The sequence below is a fragment of the Callospermophilus lateralis genome, unplaced genomic scaffold (genome assembly GCF_048772815.1).
Source record: "Callospermophilus lateralis isolate mCalLat2 unplaced genomic scaffold, mCalLat2.hap1 Scaffold_205, whole genome shotgun sequence".
NCBI classification, from domain to species: Eukaryota; Metazoa; Chordata; class Mammalia; order Rodentia; family Sciuridae; genus Callospermophilus; species Callospermophilus lateralis.
The window spans coordinates 2,046,365-2,072,414 of NW_027513036.1; the positions used below are offsets into that span (position 1 = coordinate 2,046,365).

The 26,050-nt window shown below is 35.6% G+C and overlaps 1 long non-coding RNA gene across 1 annotated transcript; it reads right to left on the reverse strand.

The window, feature by feature from the left end:
- Positions 1-219: 219 nt before the first annotated feature.
- LOC143640374 (uncharacterized) lies at positions 220-24,542 on the reverse strand. Its single transcript, XR_013154919.1, has 3 exons — positions 24,470-24,542; positions 10,349-10,407; positions 220-396 (listed from the first exon to the last, which is right to left on the reverse strand). It is a non-coding gene; the product is annotated as an uncharacterized LOC143640374 (long non-coding RNA).
- Between the last annotated feature and the right edge of the window lie 1,508 nt (positions 24,543-26,050).

The following is a 26,050-nucleotide window of genomic DNA, read 5'->3' on the forward strand; positions in this document are numbered from 1 at the left end:
AGATATTACAAATTACCAATTGACTCAGATATTTAAAAATAAAATACAGTCTTTGGTAGGAATAGTAATAAATGATTAATTATAACTTAAAATTCTTTCCCACATCTAAGAACTAAAAGAAAAAAACAAGGAAAAGTATAGTGGGGGTTGATATTAACTTTGTTTATTGACTGTGAAGATGAATCTGAAAACACTTTGAGTTCAAAAAATAATAGTATTTCCCCCTCAAAAAAAAGTGATAGTATGATAGTATCCTTCAATGACAGGGGTGAAATGTATATTTAAGCTATAAACAAAATGGGTAGGGACCTTCAATTCTCCAATTGATGTGGTCAGTGATGAAGCTTGTTCATGAATCTTCACAAGCACACGCCTGGTCTTCAGAAGGAACCACTCCTGAGGAACAGGGAATAGAAGGTAAGGGTGATTGCAAAGGAATATCTGTAGAAAAGAGTACTTAAAGGTGAGCCTTAATTTATACTGTTTATAAATTAAATTTCCAGGAAAGAGTAAATACGGTATTTCTGGTTTCTAGAAAGGGGTAAATAGTAAATGACAACAGGTGACTTGTTTTATAATATCTTTAACAAAAACTGAAGAGAAACAACTGTAATGGAGGGTAGGCAGAAAACAACCAAGTTTTCTTAAAGTTTCCAGGCCAGATGCCAACATTAAAACAACAATATTAAGTATCTATAAATGGAGGTCGTTGGGCCCAGACAGGCTGGCAAATATTACCTTAAGTGAAAAAGGCACCAAAATGCTTCCTCCTCTCTTAAAAACCCAAAGAATTTTAATTTAAACTTAATTACAGTTTTAAGTAAAACATTACACATTAGTTATCCAGTCTCCAAGGACATGCAAAATAATGTCCTTTTGCAGGAAGTTGGTTAAGCATTGATTAGTTGCCAACTGTCAAAGTAAGGGATTTTTAAAGGGACCTGTATGCAAAGGTTTTAAAAGGAAGAGGAAATAAAATAATATATATGTATAAGTGATTAACATTACTCCTGTTATAATTCTCTGAGAGACCATAACATTTATAATGAAAGAGAAGTATACAGCAAATTAAAAATTATTATTTCAATCTTTTAAAAATGTGAGAATATATTATCATTTTACAAAAACAAATGCTAAGTAAGTTCCTCAAGAAAATATACAAGTTTGGGGGCTGGGATTGTGGCTCAGCGGTTGAGCACTTGCTTAGCATGGGTGGGACCCGGGTTTGATTCTCAGCACCACATAAAAATAAAGGCATTGTGTTGTGTCCATTTACAAAAAAAAAAAAAAAAAAGATTATCTTTCTCTCTCTCTTTAAAAAAAAAGAAAATATACAAGTTTAGAAAGTCATATACTAACAACTCACAATTATTTTCTAATTTATTCTTGGATATCTATTTATTCAAAAAACAAATGATGCATCTACACTTGAAACACAAAAATTATGAGTAATGTTATCTAAATTAATTAATAAGTTAAAACACAGGAATTTCTCATGTGCAAAATGTGTCATTTATAATCTTCAAATTTTACATGTACATCATACAAGCAATTAAACTCAAAACACAGGAAATAATAATTCCTGAGAGTCTAATGTTTATTATGAGCCTAGACCTTGGCACAGTCTTTTATAAATAAGAAACTTTAATCAAAGGCCTTTTGCAAAATTTCAAACCGCTGGTAACTATTTCAACAGAAATTAAAATAAATTCTGGCTCCCAGGAAAGCAATTGAGTTTTCATCTTCCTCCATCTCCCAGGAGTATTTTGTATATGTCATATGGACACCATTTTAAAATATGAATGCTTACATAAATGGAAAACCATATTCAACTTAAATGTTCACTGAGAATAATAACATTAATTCTGGCTTTAAAGTTTTTTAATTCCTATTTCCCATCTTCATTCTTTTTCTCTTCCCATAGAAACTACTCTAAAATGTTTGGTGTCTAAAGTTTCATTGTAGCCATTCTTGTGTTTTTTTCTGTCCAGGTATTTAAATTTATAAAAATATTTTAATTCAGAATTCCTTCTGCTTCTTTGTTCTATTTTAATACAATATTCTTTTTTTAAAGATAGGTCATTTTATTTGTTTTGTGATAGTACATTAATATGCAATGACAATAGTAATTTCTAGTTGTTCAAAACATTACAAAGCTCTTGACATATCATATTTCATACATTTGATTCAAGTGGGTTATGAACTCCTCTTTTTACCCCGTTAATACAATATTCTTAAGATCAGTTTTTCCACGTTACATTTGGGCTTCTATGATAGTCTCTAATGACCCATACTCTTGTTAACTGCACCCATGTGTGATATCCCCCCACATTAAATGTGTGCCCAGTAGGATGCAGTAAATATCATGCTTTGTGGTGTCTGAGGCTAGGCTATGAGAGGCAATATGACTTCTGTCTGATTTTCTCTCAGGACTTGGAGTCTAGAAATCATACTGGAAGGATTTCCAGGTCAGAGGGAGAAACCACATGTATGCATTCCAGTCAACAACCCCAGCCTTAACCAAGAATCAGTTTCAAATGCCAAAGCTGTGAATGATTTAGGGTTTATATCATTCTAATCCCTAATCTTTGAGTAGCCCCAGCTGAGGCCAAGTAGAATGAGATATGTTACACTTGCTTAATTTTAGACCTGTGAGTGTATCTGTTTGGAAGCTCTGAGAAGCAAGTAATAAGAAGAAATTATATATGCAAAAGATTGGTTGTGAAAAATACGTGAAGGATAAAGAGGACAGAAGCATGGGAGGAGGAAAGAGCCTACGAAACTTTTCAAGAAAAGACAATTGGGTAAGAGCTTTAGATTACATTGCATTTACCGAAAATTCTTGGCCAGGCTTATAGGAAAACCCTAATAAAGGTCGCTTTTAGAGACGATTCATCTGAAATTAAAGTGATGGGGTATCAGTTCCCTTGCTGTGTTTAGCTGTTGGTTGAGAGGGATTCTGAGAGAGGATGGTTTTGGCAGGAACACCACAGTAGATTCAACGACAGCTTGAGTCTGTCAGTTATCTGTTCTCCACAAGGAAGACTAGCTCATTGCATCACAGTCTGGTTTTTACAATGCACCGATCCTCTTCTCCAGGTATCTTTAAGAAGCAACTTAACTTTGCCCCCCATGAACTTGGTCACCTAAGGAGAACTTCCTTCGTAAAGCATCATATTCTGATTGTGTTAGATCCTATTGGTTCTCTGTTCATTCCTTAGTCTAGTTGGCCAATTCATTTTTTTCTGAATAACCAGGTCTTATCAGGAACCTTCTATAGATCCTTCTTTTAAAGATGGAGATTGGTGGGACAAACTACAGCCTTCGTTAAAGCAACTGTTCTCAAGATCACAATTGGTATTCATTATCTCCCTCCCTTACTGTCCTTCATCTCTCATCTCTCCAGGTCAGAATGATGATGGTTTGTACATATGTACACACACATACACACACACACACGTGGTATATTTACAAAGAGTATATATGTTTGTATATATGTACATATGAAAAGGAGAAGGAGAGATATTATAAAGAACTTGCTTGTGTGATTATGGAAGGTGAGAAGTCCAAATATCTGCACGTGACAAGTTAGAAATCCAGTAAACCAATGCATAGTTCCAGTCAAAAGGTGGGCAGTTAGAGACCTAAGATTGGCTAATGTTTCAGTGTGAGTCTGCAGGCTATTAAAGACCAATGCCATGCATATCTAAGCAGAACAAATAATAATAACAAAAGGCCAACACAAAAGTATAAGCCATCATGCAGGAGGAGATCCCTCCAACTGAAGGAGAGACAGCCATTTTATTCTGTACAGACCTTCAACTGATGAAATGAGGGCCTTATCATTAGGGAGGGAAAACTGCCTTACTTATTTTACCAAACCAAATGTTAATCTCATCTAAAAGCATTCTCACAAACAGACCCAGAAGAATGCTTGGCCAAATATCTAGGCAGCCTTTGGTCCAGTCAACTTGACATATAAAACCATCACATATAAAACCTGGTAGAACAACCCAAATCTTCATTCCTGAGGGGGCTAGGCTTTTGATAATCATATTGTTCTCAGGCCAAGGTTGTTGCACATATCCTCTTGCAGTTATAACTAGAAAAGATAGAACCTCAAGGTCAAGTGAATAACCTGGATTTATCATGTATTCTTCCCTAACAGAATTACCTTCATTAGTAATCATTTTGCCTGCACGATATTAAAATTTAAAAATCTGGTGCAGAGTATATGTGGATCTTTTCTGTTATCTGATATTCAGCATCATGCTAAATGAATTATTTGGTGGTAAGTTCTTCAATATTCTCAATATTACTTTCTTTTTAAAAATATTTTTTAGTTGTAGATGGACACAATATCTTTATTTTATTTTTATGTGGTGTGGAGGATTGAACCCAGTGCCTCATGTGTGCAAGGCAAGTGCTTTACCACTGAGCCACAACCCCAACCCCTCAATATTTACTTTCGTAAATGTAATTTCCTTCCTGAACTCTTACATTTTTTGCTTCACAGCAATCATTTCCCTAAATCCTGCAAAAGAGCAACAACTTGTGGGACAAGTATTCTTTGTATATTGTGATTCAATTTTGTTAAAATCTGATTGATAAAGTTCAGACACTTTCTTGAGGTCAAAACTATACCACACCTCTAATGGAGCTATGTCACACGAGATACTGAACATAATATTTGAGAGGGGGAAAAATAACACTTAGGCTCTTTCTAATCAATAACACCAGAAGCAAAAGAAACTAAATACTTAGATAGTATCTTCCTAATCAATAAAAAAAGAGGAATGTCTGGGAATATTATCTATTATCAAGAGAGGCTTGTTTGCAAGATTTTCTTTTTTCATGTACTCTGTTATAAATAATCACAAAGATAACACTCCTATAGTGATCAAACACTTGCTTCTCAAAGCACTCTTAAATGCTCTCTTGAGGTTATGCAGTTTGGGGAGTGACACACCAACAAAAATTTTAGCTTGATAGTACCTTGCAATTTCTACTGAAAAAGAATGTTTGCCAATCTTTGGATGCTTTAGGTTTTGGCACCATTTTCTCTTCATTATCTGTAATAAACCTACAAAATAGCATTCATCTCCAATGATATCCAACTCCATTAGTACTGGAATTTTGCTTACACAGGAACTACATTTATCATAGTTTTCTGGAATTCACCATGAAAGACCACTACAGGTAATATGCAGTAGATGTCTATCTGACTTACTTCTGACCTTCAAATTACATGGCCTTGTATGACTTTTAAATGTCCTGAAGTATTTTTGCCTGCTCAAACTAAGGCCTTTTAATGAATGCTTTCTCTCCTTCTTAACTTTTTCCTTCAGATCTTTAAGATGCACAGTGCTTTCTTATGTATCAACATGCGTCTCAATGACACTCCACACAGGCTGAGATTTTCAGTACACAGCACATGATTATTTCTCTGGTTTTACAAAAGTATTTTGCAGCATTTCAGCGATGTGGTAAATATTTGCAGTGCCAACAAGACTTGTCATATTTTTTTTCACTGTGCTTTCTTGTAGAAAACCATTGCATGTTTCATAATGGAGACAGGTGCATTGTCAAGCTTATGTCTTTTATGAATTCTTCTCTCTCAATCCAAGTTAATACAGTTGTCCCTTACTGATTCCAGAACCCCTGTTGGATAACCCTGTTGTTCCTTACACAAAATAGCAGAGTATTTGCATATAACCTAAGCACATCATCATGTATATTTTAAATCATCTATTGATTACTTATAATGCCTAAAATGAAATAGATACCATTTAAATAATTATAATACTGTGTTGTTTAAGGAATAATAAAAGAAAGTCTTTACATTTTCATTACAGATATGATTTTTTTCTGAATATTTTCTACCTATGGTTGATGGAGTCCATGAATGCAGGAACCATGGATATAAAGGCTGAATGCATTTATAACTTTTTGCCAATACAGGGATTTTCTTTTTCTAGACCTTCAGGAAAACCTAATTTCTTAAAGACATTTTCACTTGAGCATGTAGGGAAGAGAGTAGATAATGCACAATACTTTAAAACAATGATCCTAGTAGGAAAAGAGATAATATATGACTGTAACACAATCCATATTCTCTCATTCAAACTCTTAAGCAACTTAGATGTTTTCACTGGTACATTACACTGTTTTCAATTTCAATAATGAGTGTGGGGGAAATTTTGTAAGTAGTTATAGAGAATATGTGGTTGAGAGTTCAGATAACTAAAGCTACATGTAGAGCCACAGTATTATATGATTCATTGATGAGTCACTCACATGAGATGAGTACATGTTTTTATTTGGATCTTAAAGCAAGTATGAGAGGGATAAAGCTGTCAAGAGAATCTGAATTTCTAGAATGTGGGTGGAGCAATGCTTTTAAAACCAGAAAAAAATAATACTATTTACATTTAAAAACATAAGACTGGTGGGAAAAAAATAAAGATTGATCTGAAAAATAGGACTTAAGGGGAATGGTGTCATTAAAGAAAACAGAAGAGATTATATAATAAATTATGTCAAAAGTTTGAGAAAACACCAGATATTGTTTTCACATAGAAGATAAGACTGCCCTTAATAGTCCTACATTTTTATGGTTGGTCATTATTTCAAGTAACTTTTCTATTTTAATATATCTTATAAAATAATAAGATAAAATTTAGTTATATCTTGTTATTAATGGAAATTTTCATGTCAAACATCAAATAATGAACTCAGATGCTGGAGATGGGGCAAAATATAGTTGTCTTTGGATTACTGTTATTAATTATTTTAAAACCTAAAGTCCTTTAGCTATTAAGAATACATTACCACCTTGTGGAATCCCTTTAAACTACAGACACATGATCCCAAGAGCCATATAGACTTAGGAAATTGACTATCAGATCAACCTATTTTGTTTCCATTTAATTTAATTTTGTTCTTATTTCTATATAGTTCTCAAATTTTACTCTCTGGACCTAAACCCTCTCTTCAACCCTAGTCCTGTATTGGCAACTGCTTGGCTCACTTTCCCACATGATATTTTGTAGCCACTTGAAATACCATACTTCAAACCAAATTTTTCCTAAGAGTTCTATGTAAATTACGTACATCTACGTAGTGTTTAGTCACCCTGGTTAAAAATTTTGGTGTTCTTTGGTCTATTCTCCCATGAAGATCCATTTCATCTTAAAATTAGTCACCACATTCCATTAGCTATGATTCCTCAGTGTCTTTTTCATTTATCCTCTCTTTTTTGTTGTTGTTGATAGCATCCTAAGTTGATCTTTAGTTAATTGAATAACTATGCTTCTAGTGTCTCTTCCTCCCCCACTGCACTGCTAATACTGCATCTCTCCTATGTTAATCAGCTTTCTTGGATTATAATTCTCTTGGGCTTTATTGCCTCCAATACTCATCAGTGTCTATGTGTTCCTTGTTTTTCTCCCACCACTGTGTTGAATGTTTGATGCTTCAACCATACTGTACTTTCTAAATCCAAATATGCTCTGATTCTATTTTACTTCAGCTCCCAAACTCATATGCCCACTCCCTGGCATGCCCTTTAATCAGATTTGAGTCTAAGATGGGATCTGTTGTTTGAAGGGATTTCCACAGGGTGGTAGGTATATTTTTAAAGTAGCATAGATAGCAAGAATGTCAAAATACTTGTATATGTATGTGCTAGAATATTTTCCTAGTAAAGTGTAATGAACTTAAATCCCTCAATGGAAAAAGAATTCTTTGTCCTTAATCTGTGAAGATATTCTGCTATTTATTAAAGGGATACATGTGGAGTAATGGATATTCACTTAACAAGGTACATAGCTAAATCCTTTTTAGTAATGAATGACATTAAAATATGTTGCAGGGATGAGAGTAAAGTTCAGAGGTAGAGCACTTGCCTAGCATGCACAAGGCCCTGGGTTCCATCTCCATCCATCCCCATCACCACACACACACACCTATGGCAGCCCTGTGACTGTCACATACAACAGTCATATTTCTCTTCCAAGAACTAGACTGAGTGCCTTCATGAAGATTTTCTTTATAAATCGACCATATGAGATAGCTCATTTTTCTTTACTTCCACAGTAAGCTTTGGATTGTACTTATGTGGACTAAAGTTGTCTAACATCTACTTCAAGAGTATAAGCAAAAATAGAAAATAACTTTCTTTGGTCTAAATTACTATAATTCCTGAGTTATGAGTTTTCTTCCTACTGATATTAACAAAACAGAACTTTGTATCTGCACTTAATTTAATTCCTAACTCAACCCAAAGAGTAGAAAATGGTGACTACCTACCAATATCCCACTTCCCCAACATACTTCTCTTTTATCTTTATAAAACTGAAAGGGGACCCCTAACATTGATGATGATGATGAATCTAGAGACACTTTACCACTGAGATACACCCTGGCCCTTTTTATTTTTCATTTTGAGACAGGATCTCACTAAATTGCTGAGATTGGCCTTGAACTTGCAATCTTCCTGCCTCAGCCTCCCGAGTCACTAGGATTATAGATGTAAGTCACTGAGCCCAGCACATATCTTAGTTCTGATTCACTTTGATTCACATTGTTCAGGATTTTAAACAGAAGGAGCAAAAATATATAGCATTTGCTTCTGTTTAAAATCCTGAACAATAACTTGACTTAGATTTTAGTAGGCACTTTCATCTTCCAGGTTTATTTGATAACCCAAATCTCCTTATTGACCAATCAAATGAATCTTACAGTTTTTCAAAAGAAGGATGCATATAACTTTTGTTTTTCAGTAGATGAATTCTTAGTACTGGGAGAGTTAGCCTAAGGAGAGTTGGCCATCAGGTAATGACTAGAGCTAAGCATATGTTTAAAATCAGATTGGGTCACTACTGCATTAGGATTTGTTCAGCTTTGGTGGGCTAGAGAGGAAGCAAAATAGGTGACCTGTTAAGCAGCATAAACTAGAGACTGAGATGAGCACTATTCAAAAGATCAGAGGATGGAGTCTGAAGTTATATGCAGCACCAAGGAGAGCTCCTTGTACTTTGGTCTCCATCTTTAGGAAACTAATCGTGAGTTCTTCTACTGGTGGCAGTCAGGAACCTTGCAAATGGACTTGATTCCCAAAGGTACTCCATCTGACAACATAGGCCTCAGGAGTGTTTAGTCAGATCCCAATCCTCAGTGAAGGAGGCTCCATTCTCATCCATCAAAAAAATATTGTGATATATAATACAGATTGATTTGCAGCTCAGTTTTGAAGGTTCATTTGGTGGAATCAGATTTTTTTTTTAAGTTTCAAGTTCTTTCTGGTACAAGGTTTCTTTCTCTATGATACCACCACCCTAGGAGTGATTATCTAAGATTATACTTCCCTTCTCAGACCAGCCCACATCCAATGATTGGTAGGCAGATTTACTGTTATAAAGATCAACTTCTCTGTTTACGTTTCTAGGAAAGTCTGAAGAGCCATTACAACTTCAAGCCTCCACCAGGGTCAGCTAAGTCCTGTTGCAACTGTTCCCAACTTCTCATTCGACTCAGTTTTACTTCATTCCCTTTTCCCACAAGTGTTGATCATGAGAAGATCCACCATGGAAAAGAGAATAAACAACCTGATAGGTAGAACAATTTAGCTGGTTGACATGGGACAACATTTGTCATCAATTACCACAGTGCTGGTATGATGGGTGTGGGACTGGAGTAGTCAGAATGACAGGGATAGTGCCCAAGGCTAAAAAAAAAAAAAAGTGTGTTCTCATTTACCAAGGCTGAAAGAGTTACTGATGCTTCAGAATACCAACTTGCTAGTAATAGAAACCCACTGCTGGGAAACCAATGTGGCACTCTCCCTAGAGGAAACCATTTGGTCACTTGGTAGCAAGTCTATTACATTTGATCTCTTCTACCTTGGGAAGAGGCAGTGATGTATTTTGTTGGTAAAAGATATGTAGTACAAGGGTGAGTGTGATGTTTTTATCCATAGCCTTGATTACTACAACTTTCCAAGGGCTTACAGAATATTTGATATGATATGATGGTACATTATCACCTATGACTTTGCATCCATTGTTTGGTCTCATGTTATAGCAAAGGTGGTATGATAGTGAACACATGACCATGAAATCCACTGTTCCTAACACATACTACACACAGTAGCTGCTATCTTCATACAACATATTACACTTTATTAAAGATACAGCTGAATTTCAGTTTGAAGACGATACCTTGTAAGATAAGTGTTATTCTTCAGGACATAGCATACTAACTACATTAATAACTATTATATAATGCAAAAATTAAAATATACCCAGTCTGGAATCCAAATGATAGAAATAGAAGTAGTCCTACTTACCATCATTTTCAGTGATTCATTTGAATAATTTGTGTTTCTCAGTTCTGAAATTCTGCCACCTGGAAAAGCAGAAAGAGTCTCATTAAACTTTAAGCTACAGCTCTTGCCTAGGCACTCTGGACTCTTTGTGCCAAGGTACAAGAAAGCAAAAAGAAAAGTTGCCATCATGGCAGGAGTCATTAACAACCATCATCAAGAAAATGCAGGTATGTGGTTAAACAATGGAGATAAGAAAAAATATGTTTCCTACTCAGGCAATCAACTAGGGGTGTTTCTTGACACTCCCTTGCCCAATATTAATGTCAAATGAACAAGTACACGACCTCAAAATAGCATGATTGGGATGAGGAAGCAGATCCGTGGGAGAGCTCTTGCCTCGTATGTGCCAGGCCCCAGGTTCAATTTACAGCATGATGGGGGGATAAAAAGACCCTTGTAACCAGGAGCTTAGATTTCTCAGCTATGAGGATCTTGGTCATCCTACTAGATAAAACTATCCAGACAAGAAGAGTTGCTAACTGAAGACGAGGCAACTCTAGTATTGACAATGGAAGAGACAAATGCTAAATGCCAGTTGCAGCCTTGAGACCAACTGCAGCCAGCAAAAGCTGAGTATCTTCTATTGACTTTCTCCTATCAGTTTCCCTGAGGAAAAGATGCCCACTACAGTCCAGAATGAAGAAACCAGTTAGCCACATACATAAAGCAAGTGGAGCTAAGTGGCTAAAGTGTTGGATTTTGGGGATGCTGGGCTATACTGCTTTAAAGCCTCCCTTCCAGACCTGAAAAAGGATTCTTCAATTACTGGGAAGTTTGTTGAAGACTCTGAGATCTAGTTTTTAGCTCTTTTCTCAGACCTGTTCTTAGCTCTTTTCGGAATTATTATAGCTAATCATTAGTAAGCACAGGACTTGAAAGTCAAGGTCTCTCCCCATACATTGGGACAACCTTGAAGGGCTGGCTGTTCTAGCTTAGACAGGGAGCTACCCATGAAGTTTAGATGAGGCTTTTTTTTTTTTTTTTTTGCATTTGTATCCCAGACCAAACCCCCCCTCTATCAGAGGATCCTGCTTTCTAACCTTTCCAAAAAACACCCTATTGAGATTCCTGCATTCTAGTCCTCCATTTCAATATCTGCTTCACAGGGACTCCATCTGTAACATCTACCAACATATAAAGAATGGGATAGCTTTATGGATGATAAAAGCTTTTGTTAATAGCGGAAGTAGACAGCCTTCATGGTCTGAGAAACAAATACCCCTTATATTGTGTACTTAGCTATATCATCAGGGTGTCCAGTTGCTGGAAAAATATATGTTCTCTGGACTAATTACCATTTTCCTCAATGGGGATGTAGGTACATACATTTGAAAACACCTTTAAATGAGAAAATATATTAATATCAAAGAGAATTAAATTTTTAAAGACTTGGTATCCATATACCATAATTATAGCTAAATATTACATTACATATATAATTTAATTTTTAACCAAAGCATCCCAGAGGTTTCAATTTCAGGAAGAGCATTACTCAAATAGTCTCAGAAATTCTATTTATCTTATGATCAGGAAAAGGAATGCATTGGTTAATCATATTCTTCTTAATAGATATTCCATATGTACTATATTTGAATTATTAATTTTCAAATAATTAGAACACATCACTATATAGTTAATATTAAGGTGTCTATGAAAAGAGCATGACAGCTTTTTTATGATTTATAAAACATTTTAGGATCTTGTTTCTTCACCAATTTGTCACATAGACATTGTAATTTAGAAACACAGGAACAACCATTAAGGGGAATTTCTGACTGATCTGTTGTTGGATCCCAATATGTATATTATATTGTCATAATACATTTTGAACTATATGTTCTAGGTACAAAATAGACACCATCATGTTATACTTTAATTCATCCCACAATTGAAAGAAGAAACAAGTGTTTGTTCAGCATTGAAGTTATGAACTAGATGTTTAGTATGTGTGACTGTTTTACTCAACTTTTTCACTGCTGTGACCCAAGTACCTGACAAGAATAATTTTAGAGGATGAAACATTTATTTGGTATTCACGGTTTCAGAAATCTCAGTCAATAGAGAGCTCCGGGCCCAAAGTGAGAAAGAATATCATAGTAGAGCTGTATGGAGGAGGAAAGCAGCTCAGGACATGGCCACCAGGAAGCAGAGAGAGAGCTTTGCTTACCAGAAAATAACATGTACCCCAAAGGTAGACCCCAATGACCCACCTTCTCTATCCACACCTGACCTATCTATAGTGACTGCTCAATTAATTCCTACCAGCAGATCAATGCATGAATTAGGTTAAGACTGTCATAACCCAATAATTTCAGCTCTAAAATTTCTTGCATTGTCTCACATGTGAGCTTTTTGGAGACACCTCATATCTAAACCATAACAGTGACTTAAAAATAAATGTGAGAAAATAAAAAGTTAACAGTAGTAATAAACAAACGTAAAATTGTAATGGCCCAGGGCTGAGTGTCATGTGTACCTATCCCCTTGGCACCATGGAAACCATGCGCAATGTGAAGCTCCTTCATTAGCATCTTTGCATACAAAAGAAGACAAGTTTGCTCTGATATATTTCATTTGAACAACTATAGCTCACTTTGTGAATACACCTGACATACACTCTGTGTCATTTCAATGTTCATCCTGACTTGTTGTCAAGGAAACAGATATCATCACTTGGGAAGTGGTAAAAAGAAACAAGAAAAGAACAGAAGTAAATTGTATATTATAGTGGGCAAGAACTACCTTTTCTGTGAAATAACTTGAAGAGATTCCCATATTGATGAATCCAATCCAAACTCACTGCAAAGCATGACATCAAAGCATGACAGATAAATGTTATGAACAATGAATACTGATGGAAAAATAACAATGGAGAACTGGTCTTATATGTACAAACTGATTTTTACTGAAAATATCCATTATATACAACCTATGGTATGCTATGTTCAAATTTGAAAATTATGAAAGTGGCTTAATTCAGTGAGTTAGTCATTTTTTAAAAAAAGTAACTAGAACAAGTATATAAGTAATTGACTAAATGCAACTAATTTATTTCAAGTTATAAATTCATTTGCTTTTGGAATATTCTTTTATTAAAGACAGTATATTGAAATGACTCCATTTCTAAAATCAAATATCCTTATAATCAAATTGCAGCTAACTTCCAAAGGAAGAGAAAAGATGGCACAGTCAGAGCAGTTTATCTGGAAATAATTTAATAAAGTAATTAGTTTTAGAGACGTGGAAAGATTGAGAGAAACAGCTAGGCATGGTGAGGAGCCCAGGAGCTAGCAAAAATGGAAAGGCATTACTAACTCTAAGGACTCAAGACTTAACAGTGTTACCAGAACTTGCAAGAGTGGAATGAACACCCACCTGACAGCTGTATAGGGAATAATTGTATAGGGAAGTCGACTCTACAGCAAGGCAGGATGGGAGCAAAATAGGGAAACATAAATTCACTTCTTCTTTTAACCTTAAGAGTTTTGCTGATGTGTTCCATTGGTTGAGGCCAACTAGAAGCCAGGGGGAATAATCATGGATGATAAAGTTTTAATGGTTCAGCCTCCCAGAGCAGGACAGAAATGCAAAGTGGATCTGGGTAAGCAAATGGAAATGATAACCAACATATCCACCTCTTATAGTATGAAAGGCAAATTACTTAACCTATGTGTCTGCTCTACCACCTTTGAATAAAATTAATGATGCCATCTCTCTTATGGATATTGTGGAAATGGTACATTAAAATGAGAAAAATCATAGCATTTCAATAATTTTTAGTTATTTTTATTTTTGCACGTCAGTTTATTTACGAAAAATGTTGTAGTATTATTGCCACAAGATTAAAGAAGGTAACTTGGGATGTTGAAAATTTAGAAGACATAAAAATATAAAGGCTTAAGCATATACAACAATGCTAAAATTAAATATAACAGTAGTTCAATTTTCTCATTTTTCAAAAAAGAAAAGACTTTTCAAAGTATAAAAATGAATTCATTTTAATTGTACAATGTGTAAACGTAGTCTCTAGTTTTAATCTATCTGTATTGGAGACTTCAACTTCTTTCATATTCATAGCTGGTTGGAGTATGTGGTCTGTGTATAGAAAATCGGCTTCCCACATGTTAATCCCAGAACCTGTGAATGTGTGCACATTGCAGCATATGGGGTTAAGTTAAAAATCTTAAAATGAAGCAATTGTCCTAGATTATCCAGGTGGGCCTTGTTTCAATAAGGACCTTTTGAGAGGGAGGAAGGAGGGTCATAGTAAAAGAAAGACCTGTGATGTTGGAAGCAGAGATTGAGTGATTCGAGAAAGCCCCCAGAGTCAGGGAATATGTGTAGATTCTGGACACTGGAAAAGGCAAGGAAATTAGTTCTTCCCCTCAACTTTTCAGAAAGAATTTAGACTTACTGACATCTTTAATTTAGGATTTCTGACCTTCAGATCTGTAGGATGATAAATTTCTTCTGTTTTATTAGCCACTAAATTAATGGTTACTTGTTACAGCAGAAGTAATTAATAAAGTGTCTATACTAATTGTTTCCCTCTGACTTCTCAGATCCATTTTGCACCCTTTTTTGGCTTGGTCTAAGACACAAGATGCAAATCTCTGGCTTCTAGCTGAGATCACTGAATGGGCAGCACCGTCAGGAAGTGGGAAGGGCTGAAGACAGAGGGCAAGAGGGGTTGTCCCTTTGAGGCTTTTGGATCAGTAGAGCGTTGGCAGTGGTATTGGTTCTCTCCAACCATCACTCACAGCAGCACCTTCCCTTCAACAACTTCCAGTATCCCAGGCCTAGGTGGCAGGAACTCTCCACTGTTGCTGGTCCCTGGTGCTTTACTTTCTGCTCGTTCACTTAACCACACTCCCGTAACCAGTTCACACTCCCATAACCAGTTCCTTCTTCTATTAAACCCTGTGACTGTGGCATCTGTATGCTGTCAGGACACTGTCTGATTCAACACAGAGTATCTTTTCTGTAACGATTTATTGAGGACTCAAATAGCCAAGTCTTAAATTTCCCATAAGGTACTCTAAAGGAATACCAAATGTAGGAAAGTTTAAGACAGTATGGTGGTCTATCTGTAACCCAAGTTTTAATTTCTTCAACTTTCAAATTATAGTATAGCTGTTCCTACTTCAGGAAAACTGAATTATCCCCTTTAGCAATAAAAAAGCACATATGGTTTTCATATTGACATATAAAAAATAACTTTACAGAAATGTTATGAAAATGTTTTCAAAGAGTGAAAGAATGTGTTTTAGTCATTTTTTTTCTTACTGATTATCAAAGGAAAAAGGAATAGAGTTATACTACTTAAGACAAGCTAAATACTAGGCAAATAATTATTTGGCTATATTGCTTAAGAAATAATGATAAGAAAGACATCTATACTTGTTTGGCATACATGTAGTTTATTTTTCAAATATATTTGCAGTTAGCTGAATTTGTGGATGTGGAGGACTGATTGTATAAAATGAATGGTACGGAAAGGTATTGTAGTGATAGGAGAGAAAAATTACATTTATTTATGTCTCGTCTGTGTCTTCCAACTAAGACCTATACTTTACCTTCTCTGGGAGAAGATTTTCCATTTCTGCTTATATGAAATCTGAAGCAGATACCCGAAAACTGCTTTTTCTGGTTTGGTGCTTTAAAAACACGAACAAACTTTAGTCAATGTAAGGCTGCCCCAAATCACCAGAGGTATTATCTGAGAGTAATAACTGCACCTTATTAACCAAACAGAAGTAGGGAACAAATCTAGAAAGGGCAGACCAGAGCTGGGAGAACTCATCCAATGTAAGAGCTCAAGTCATAATGGTGAGCACTAGAACTCAATCAGCACCAGCATTGGCATCCAAACTCTACTCCTCATTCAATTCAATTACTCAGGACACTCAGCAGGATCCTAAGGCATCCTGGCTACAGTACCTGACAGCAAAAGAGGAAGTGGAAGGTGCTAAAAATCAGCTTGTTTCATCATTCCGCCTTCTCAAGAGTAAGCAATATCCATTCTGATTTCCTTTTGAATCACCAGGTAACTGGAATATGAAGCAGCATTTGAGATTATAGACTGGGAGGCAAGTAGATAGAACTCCAGTCAAAAAAAAGTACCTGCTCATTGTGTTGGCCCAGGCCTGTAATCCCAGTGGCTCAGGAGGCTGAGGCAGGAGAATCATGAATTCAAAGCCAGTTTCAGCAAAAGCAAGGCACTAAGCAATTTAGGGAGACCCTGTCTCTAAATAAAACACAAAATAGGGCTAGGGATGTGGCTCAGTGGCCAAGTGCCCCTGAGTTCCATTCAGTACCTCCCCCGCTCCCCACCCCGGTCCCCCGCACCGCCCCTCCCCAAGTCACCTCCCACTCCTGCTGCAAAAGAAAGAAAGAAAGAAGGAAAGAGTACCAAAGGCTAGGCATGGAGGTATAAGACTGTAATCCCAGCACTGGAAGATTGCAAGTTTGAGGACAGCCCCAATAACTTATTGAGGCCCTAAACAATTTAGTAAGACCGTGTCTCAGAATTAAAACAAAAACAACAACAAAAAACTATAAAGGGTTGGGGATGTAGCTCAGTTCAATAGTGAAATAGTGAAAACACCCTGGGATTAAATCACCAGCATGGGAAAAAAAATATATTGGCTACCAAACTGATCCATCATAATTATTGACTGACCTTAAGTAAGGATCCATGTAAACTTCATGTTCTATGGCATCTTTCCAGGAGTAACAGAAAGAAAAGAAGGTGCAATATCAGGCTTTCATCACACCTTTTTGAACCACATTAAATGGGAAAATTTGTGGAAGAATTCATCCTTTGAATACTGAAATTCGATACAAACACAGATAACTTTCATTTTCTGACTCTCCCCCCTCCTCCAAAATTACAAGTTATCCCAACTGGTTAGGCAAGAAATTCATGATCCCTTTTAGATAACTCTAATTATTTTGTAGACAAGATTTATAACACTAACTTGGAATATTAGAAATATGATAAGTGTATATTTTTCAGTGGGAAATTCAGAATGAATTTGGAAAGCACCTTATCTTCAATAGATTAAAAATAAGGCTGCATATTGAAGTGGAACCTCTCTTCCACCAGCTTTGGAGAAAATTATTATAGACTAGACCTATTTTGAACTGAGAACGTTTAGATTACTAGTTATGAAGAGAATCTGTGTAAATGTTAGGAGAGAGTTGAACAGTTCTTCATTTTATTTCAGTTGGAAGTATTTATTTGCCCACCCAATAAGATTTTCAAAATATAGCTTATTGAGATTATTTTAAAAGATAAATATTTAGAAGCCCACAACATACTCAACATATTTTTAGAAAATGTTGATATTAGCAGCAGCAGCTAGTTGTTTATTTTATACAATTTTGAAACAAAGACCAATCATGATAAATCCTGTGAGTTCTAACTTTGTACTGATTCAAGATGTGATAATGATGTTTTCTCTTTAAAAGCATATACATAAAACACATGTATAAAATGTGTATTTTACTTATGCATATATATGTATATGTATAGATGTATACATGTTCACATATATGAAACATGCTCTGTGTTGAAGGGATTAATATATTTATGTACATATTTAAATAGTGGGCATTTTAAACACTAAAGTATGTCTAATAAAGTTTAAATTAACAACTACATTATATTCCTGCTTATAATTTTATGTACAAAGATAGTTTATAATTCTTCTATCCCTAGTGCAATGCACTATGTCACCTCATTTGTATTTTTCTTTTTCCTCTCATCAAAAAGAGATGGGGGAAAGAGAGAAGCAGTCCCTGACATATGGGAACTGGTCTGAAACTTGCAGTTGGGTTTCAGTGTCGCCAGGAGCTGGATTGGTTCTCACAGGAAGAGCTTGGTGTTCTCTCGTTGGACAAAACATTGGACAAAAACATTCTCACAGAACATTAACATGAGACAAGATATCTTTGTGACTGTGAAGACATGATGCAATTAATGAGACCACTTTATAATTTTGTCTAAGGATAAGACAACAACAAGGTCATTGAAACCACAGAAACCCCAGAAATGTCAAAGCACAAAAATACCAGATATCTTCCTCTCTTGGCTAACTTAGGTGAATACCAGATATCTTCTTTCTCTCTTGGCTAACTTTAGTTGCTTCTTTAACTAAACTGCAGCCTTATTTCCTTCTAGTCTTCCCTCCTTCTGGAAAAAAAATTATTTATGATACTCAATCACAGAATTACCCTCACTTCTGATAGTATTCATTCCAGGGTAAGAAAATCCTCATTGCTCTGAACTCTCCCCCAAATCACTCAAATAAAGTACAAAATCTCTTGACTCTAGCACTGTGTTACTGGCACACTCCACGGTTCTCCATGGTATGTGATCTTCCTTGTAATGAACAATAAACCCAATGTGTCCAACTGCAAGTAAATTTCTGGTGGTCTTTGTCTGGAAGGTAGTAACTTGTAAAATCTTTAGCAGAATATTACATATATGACTCAATTTGTAGTATAGATGGATATATATGTCTATATACAATTGTTTTATTGTGTTGTATATATATACATATATATGTATGTATATATACGCATACACAAATAAGGGGTTGTGTGTGTATGTAAAATTGCAACAAAAATGACTAGAAGAATACATAGAGAGTAGCTAATGGTATCTACTCTAAGGAAATGATAAAATACTAGAAAATTTGAAAAAAGAGGGTTTCCACTTTTGACTCTTCTTTATATGTTTTTGTATTAGCATATGCAATTAAGATCCCAAATCAGTTGCTTTTGAATTAATAAAAAGGGATATTTTCCTGGGTTATAAGACTTCGTCCAGTGAAATTTCTTAAAAGTGGAAACAAATTCCTGAAGACAGATTTTTCCCACTGGCCTTACAGAAGCTAATAGCCATGTTGTGTACTGGAGAGATGCCATAGGGTGAGATCTTGAACTATTTGCTGCCAGCAGCCCCCCAGCAATAGCTAGCAAAAGAAAAACGGAGATAACAGTCATGCAATTGCAAGTAAATGAATCCTTCCAATCATCTGAGTGAGTTCAGAGGCTAATTGTTCCCCAGTTGAGCCTCCTGATGAGAAGGCACTTTAGCTGACACCTTGATGGCAACCTCATAAGATTCTGAGCAAAGAACCAGCTAAGTCCAAGTCATGCCCAGACTTTGGATCTGAGAAAACTGAGATAACACATGGATCCTGCTTTAAACTGCTGAAGGTAATTTGTTATGCAGCAGCAGATAATATAACAGCCCAGAGATGGTATGATGGCTCTAGAAACTAACCAATGGCCCAGACACCACCCACTACATCTGATTTCCATCTTCAATGTCACCCCAAAATGATAAGGTGGCCAATGGAATTCCAGCTGTAATGTCAGAGTTCCAATCATAAATAAAAAGGAGACAGAGAGGTTCACATCAGTTGTCTGTTCCCTTCCACATAGCAACCTCCATTCATGCTCTATTCCTAGAAAATAATTGGCCATAAATATAACCAATAGGGGCTGGGGTTGTGGCTCAGTGGAAGAGTGCTCGCCTAGCATGCATGAAGCACTGGGTTTGATCCTCAGCACCACATAAATGTAAAATAAAGATATTCTTAAAACTTAAGAATAAATCTTTTTTAAAAAAAATATATAGCCAATAGGTAAACAGGACTCTATTATTAAAAGAGAGTCTGGAAGAAGGAAGAAGGTAGGATGATATGGGCAGTTAGGGAACAAATAGTAATATTTTCTATGGAGGGGGTAAAGAAAAGGAAGAAAAAAATTGCATTACTCTTCCAGTGTTCTTTTTCTGTTTTAAAAGTCTTCTGATAGGAGAAAATTTTCAAAGTAGAATGCTTATAGCAAACAGCAATATGTTGCGAGTTAAGTCAGCTGTATATCTGACGAAAAAATGAAGGAAAGATTCCAATCAGTGTATGCTCTTGATCACACTTCATCTTTCCTATCCCCAAGTGTTTAATACTCATCTCTGTCTTTAGCCAAGCCATAATGTCTTCTGCTGTGTCTATGTCTTGCTCTGTAAGAAGATTCAAAAAGATGAGCCACAAAGAAACTAGTCAATCTTTTCCCTGATCAGTGACGTTTAAACTCCAAATCCAAAACATGAAGAGAAATAAATCTTATATTCCACATTCCATTTAAATAATTTATTTTCCCATTTGTTTTTTTTTCCTCTCAGAGAAGTTTGTGTTACAGGTGGAGCTAATATAATTGTTCAAAGATCAGATATTGATTAAGATCACAGTAACTTAAGTATATGAGGAAGAAGACATGAGATAGGAACATGCCAGAGATGCATCTACAATAATCAGAAAGAGGAAGGTGGCTAACCTTTCTGGAAAGTCTTGGGCTGCACTTAATTGTTGGAATGTTTGCCTAAAGGAAGTAAAGAACTCCCACATGAATCAGACCTTCTTTAGGACCCACTGGTCTGGAGAACTAGCAACTTAGGAATTGATGCTTATGTTCAGGTGAATATTTGGTTAAATCAGTATCTGATACCTGAGAAAGTTCAGCAAAAGGTCAAAGGACCCTAATAATCAGTCTGGGGGACCATGAAAAAATTCCTCAAAGATTGGTAGAGAATCAATAGTTCATAGTAATGGACCAGATATGAACTCCGTCCTCAAAAACATTTTGGTTTTGTTTTATTTTGGAAGTTGGTGCTAAGACCCAGACTTAATCAAAAGAGAAAGTGGTATGTCATTAAAATATAAAAAATAAAAACCTATAGAGTACTTGGAACTGACTGAATTAATTTGACTTTGGGGGAAGCAAGATATTAGAAAAGACGTCTTGAAAGTACGTCTTGGGATCTGTAATAGTGATATAACAAGAAGGAAAAGCACTAAAAATTAGAGTATTAAGTAATAGAAAATTCAGGTTAGGGTTCCTGAGCAACGGCCAACCAAACACCAATTAAGTTGAGGTAAGTTCCTTTCTCTCTCCCTTCAAGCACTTGACTTCATTGTATGCAATACTGTGCATTTGCCCTTTCCCCACCCCTTCATTCTGAAAATTATATAATAATGTGACCATAGTAGCAATAATAATGAAGAATAGGGCCCCTATAAGGGTCATAGTTTCTTTCTTAATTTAATAACATTTTGGAGTTAGATTGATATACAATAAACTGCATATATTTAAAATACATAATTTGACATATATATGTCAAAACTCACCAAATTATATATTTGGTCATAATAAGAATTTACTTATCACCTCTAAAAATTTCCTCCAGTCCTGCTGGAATCTCTACCTTCCACATCTCTGTTTTGCCTTCCCCATCTGGAGCTGCCACTGATCCTTCTGTTTGTCTTATATGACTCTATATATCCCAGAATTTTACATAAGTAGAAATATAGTGTGTCCATTTTTAATATGACATCTTTCATTAAGAAGATCATTTTGAGATTTATCCATGTCATAGCATGTATCAATTGTTCTTTCCTTTATTAAAATGAAGGAAGTATTAAAAGGAAAGCCAAGATGCATTGTATACATTGTATATGACCTATTTCTTGGCCTGTCATCTTGGTTTTCTTTTGACTCTTTCCTTTACTCCCCCCCCCCATTATTGACACGCTTTTCATAGAAACTTTCATAGAAAGTACAAAAGGGTAAAGAAACATAAGCTGGGTATGGTGGTGCATGCCTGTAATCTCAAGTAGGAGGGTTTGAGGCCAGCCTAAGCAACTTGGTAAGATCCTGTCTCAAAAAATATAAAGGACTTGAGATGTAGCTCAATGGTGAAACACCCCTAGGTTCAATCCTCAGGGGGAAGGAAGGAAGGAAGGAAGGAAGGAAGGAAGGAAGGAAGGAAGGAAGGAAGGAAGGAGAAGAAAGAAAGAAAGAAAGAAAGAAAGAAAAAGAGTTAAACAACAAAAAAAAGATCACCTTTAGAAAGATTTGGCATTTGAGTTAAAAACCAACAAACACAATCAAACAAAACCCTTGAAAACTAAGGAGACTTTATAATTTTAAAAGTAGTAAATCTGTAGTAGATGTATTTGTGGTGCCTCTAGTTTTATGTGTATAAAGATTCTTGAAGTGGATGCTATTTCAGTCTGGGTGGTCTTGTCTTTTACATTGCACAATTTAGTGGCTACCTATTCAGTCTTTTGAAGATTGTCACATCAAATGTTCTTGCTTACTACAAATTATCTCAATGAGGAGAGATTATAAAATGAGTCAAAATGCTAAATCTAGAAACACAAGGGCAATGCATTAGAAGTGAAACCCCAGAGAGCCACAGGCTAATAGCAACCTATAACATTTATAAACTAATATTATCCAAAAGTGAATGTCATGAGCATTGATAGGGAATGCAATTTTGATTGCCATGTGTATCAGGAATTTTTCCATTGAACTATGAATTATTTTCTTTTTTAAATAACATTTTAAAATCCTTAGGTATTCTTCATCTGCAATAGGGTATACTCAGCAGCTAGTTCTTTTACATTAGTCAAGATGAATCTGGCTGTGTATGGTGGAACAAGCCTATAATCCTAGCTACCCAGGAGGCTGCAGCAGGAGGGTTGCAAATTGGAGGTAGTCTGTGTAAAATTGTGAGACACTGTGTCATAATGAAAAATGGGGAGGCATCTCAGTAGCAAAGCATTCCTGGGTGCAATCCCTGGTGAAGGAGAAGGAAGAGAAGGAGGAAGAGGAGAAGGAGAGGAGGAGGAAGAGGAAAGGAGGAGGGGGAAGAGGAGGAGGGGAAGAGGAGAAGGAAGAGGAGGAGGGGGAGGAGCAGGAGGAGGAGTATGATAATCCTTGGCCAATTAGCTTGCACCTTGAAAAGTATACTTTGTGAAACCTATGAATAGAGATTTTTTGTGTATCAGAATTTTTTATCTCTTTTGGTATTTTACCATGATTAATCCCCAATCTACCTTCCTTTCTGGCTGCTCTGTTGCTGCTAATAATGCCAATGCTGTCGGCCTCATTTTTCTTGTCCATGATAGACACTTTTGGAATATTGTTGGATTTTGACTGGATGTGACCTTTCATGGGGCACTGCTGCCTCCTATCAGGCTTTTATGGGCCGGCTGGTTTGTGCATGTGTGCAGACATTTTGACCCCATGACCTCCAGAAAAAATTCCATGTATCTGACCTTTCCAACATTTGGACACTGTAACTCTTCCCAAGTGCAAGGACATGGAGAATGCTCCCTTATGATTTTGGTTTGCATTCTTCTCACTTCAGAAGAACTAGTCTAGGAGAATATGAAAACTGTTCAGAACTGCTAAGATAACAAGAATGCTGGCAGCCCTTCAAGTAATTTTGCATAAATTGGAACATGAGCAGTGTTTTCACAACACCTTTTCCTTTTTATTGTGGTTTAAGTAAGCAGTGCCAAATATCTAAATTATACTCTGTGGCATAATCCAATCTGCAGAAAGGGCAAGGGCTAACAAAAAACTCTGAAAAACTTTAAAGCCATTTTTTAAAAACTCCTTCCCAAATCTAGTCTCCTCTCCTTTCTGAGTCCTGAATCCTTTTGTTAAATCAGCTTAGTTACATAAAAAAAACATAGGATCCATATTAGGGTATTTCTAGAACTTTCAGTTTGCTTTTTTTTTTTTTTCCCTGTATCGATAGAGTGTAAGCTTGCCTTTGGAAAACATTCTAGTTTAATATATTTAAATATGCAATTAAAGTTTTAAAAATCATTACAAAATAATCTATGTTTCTTACCCCCCCAATTTCCTTAAATCCAATTTTTTCAAGATGTAAATTTCAGATTATAAAAAATATAAAGTCTGCTTTTCCCCATCCTCAATCTACTATCTGTGCCACATGTGAGTTTTGCTTTTTAAATACATCTTTTATCAGGATGAACTGGGTCATGAAGCCCCATTCCTTTTTTTTTTTATCCCTCTTGACATTTCCTGTGCTTTCTTTTTCTCAATAAGCTTTCTCTTCTCAAAATTGAATACTTTTCTCATCTTAGCTGAATATCTACTAACATCCTCTCTTTTGATGGCTGATAAAGTTACCTACACTCAATTCTTTCTACACCACCACATTTAAAAGTGTGATTTTAAAAATCTACTTACATTTTCCTCCACTTTGAGTGCTATACTCATATTTCTTCCTCATTGCTGGTATAATAAAAAAATTGCTCTGGCACAACCTATCCAAAGTCACATCAGCAGATCTTCTTTGGCTTGGGTACAGGCCTATGCAGAAGCTCATCATGTGATATTTGGGACAACCTAATCACAGTATGTCAAGTCTAAAAGATCTGATTTATAAATTTCCATAGACCATATGAGAAAAAGTCAGTGAACCTATATACAGGTTTACATTATTACCAAATGTCTGTGCAGCTCATAAATAGGAGAGTGTACAAGAAATCCTAAAACCAGGTCAAGAATATTAAATAACACATTCTACTTCATTGTGAAATAAGGCATAAAATAATTTTAGTCCTGGTATTTAAGTGAAAGTTGGCAATCCTACTGACAAGTTATCGGTAAACATCTAATTTCTGACAGCATTATAGTTCAAGGTGCAGGGATTTTCCTGGGCTATTACAGTATTTGGGGAAAGGCAGGGGATTCTTAAAATATTGGAAAGTATGAAATTAGCTACATCTAGTGAGAGTACTTATCATATAAAAGTTCAGTGTTTTTATAATTAGACTCAACTCTGATAGCAGAGTGATAGCTACATATTTGTTAAACATGTGAATTTTATCTTTATTATGATATTTTGATAAGAGACTCTTAACTGGACATTGCAGAAAGCATAGAAAGATTGTTATACTTCCACCTCACATTGATTCTTATAAAATATGAATTGATATTATTTAGCTATATTAATATATTGCCTTGACACAGACATTTAGACAACATACAATATCATCTAACCACATAGTTATTCCTTAAGCATTGCCTATGATGTATTCAGGGTTGATTTCTTGCTGTATGGTATGATTGAAGATGTCAAACTAGTAACACACACATTTAAATTCACACCTTTAAAAATGTTTGTTTTATGCACCTAAAATGAGGATATGCAAAACATAAGAATATTTTCTGATAGTATTAACACATAACAACCTGGTTATGGACCAATCTGTTTGATATAATTTTGGCTCATGTTGCTTCAGATTTTGTTCTATTTTCTTTATAAAAGCACCCTTGGATATTATTTTAAGCCTACCAATTATTTTCCTGGAAGGAGGATTTTATCTGTATTAAAAATAGTACTTCAATTTTTTCTTTATGGAATTATTTTGTAGTGTTAAATGGTGCTATCATTAGCATATAATTGCTTTATAATTATACCTAAATGGTAAGCTATACACTTTTGATACATTTCATGTATTGGAGTATGTGGTACATAAAATCTATAAGTCACTTAAAATTAAAATATATTTCTGCTACCATTATTATCTTTTTAACTTAAAATTTTTCATTTATATTTTTGGACAGGATTTTGTACAACTGCATCCTATCAGATATAAGTGAATAGTAGACAGTTGGGAAAAGATAACAAGATAATTGTTTTTCTTGTCTGGTGATTTCTGAAATCAACAAAGGAGCCTGATCCTCTGGCTAATCAGCGGGCTTGAGTTCCACACCTGACAGCAGAGTACCGAAGTGCATCCACACTGGGGGCGGGGGGGGGGG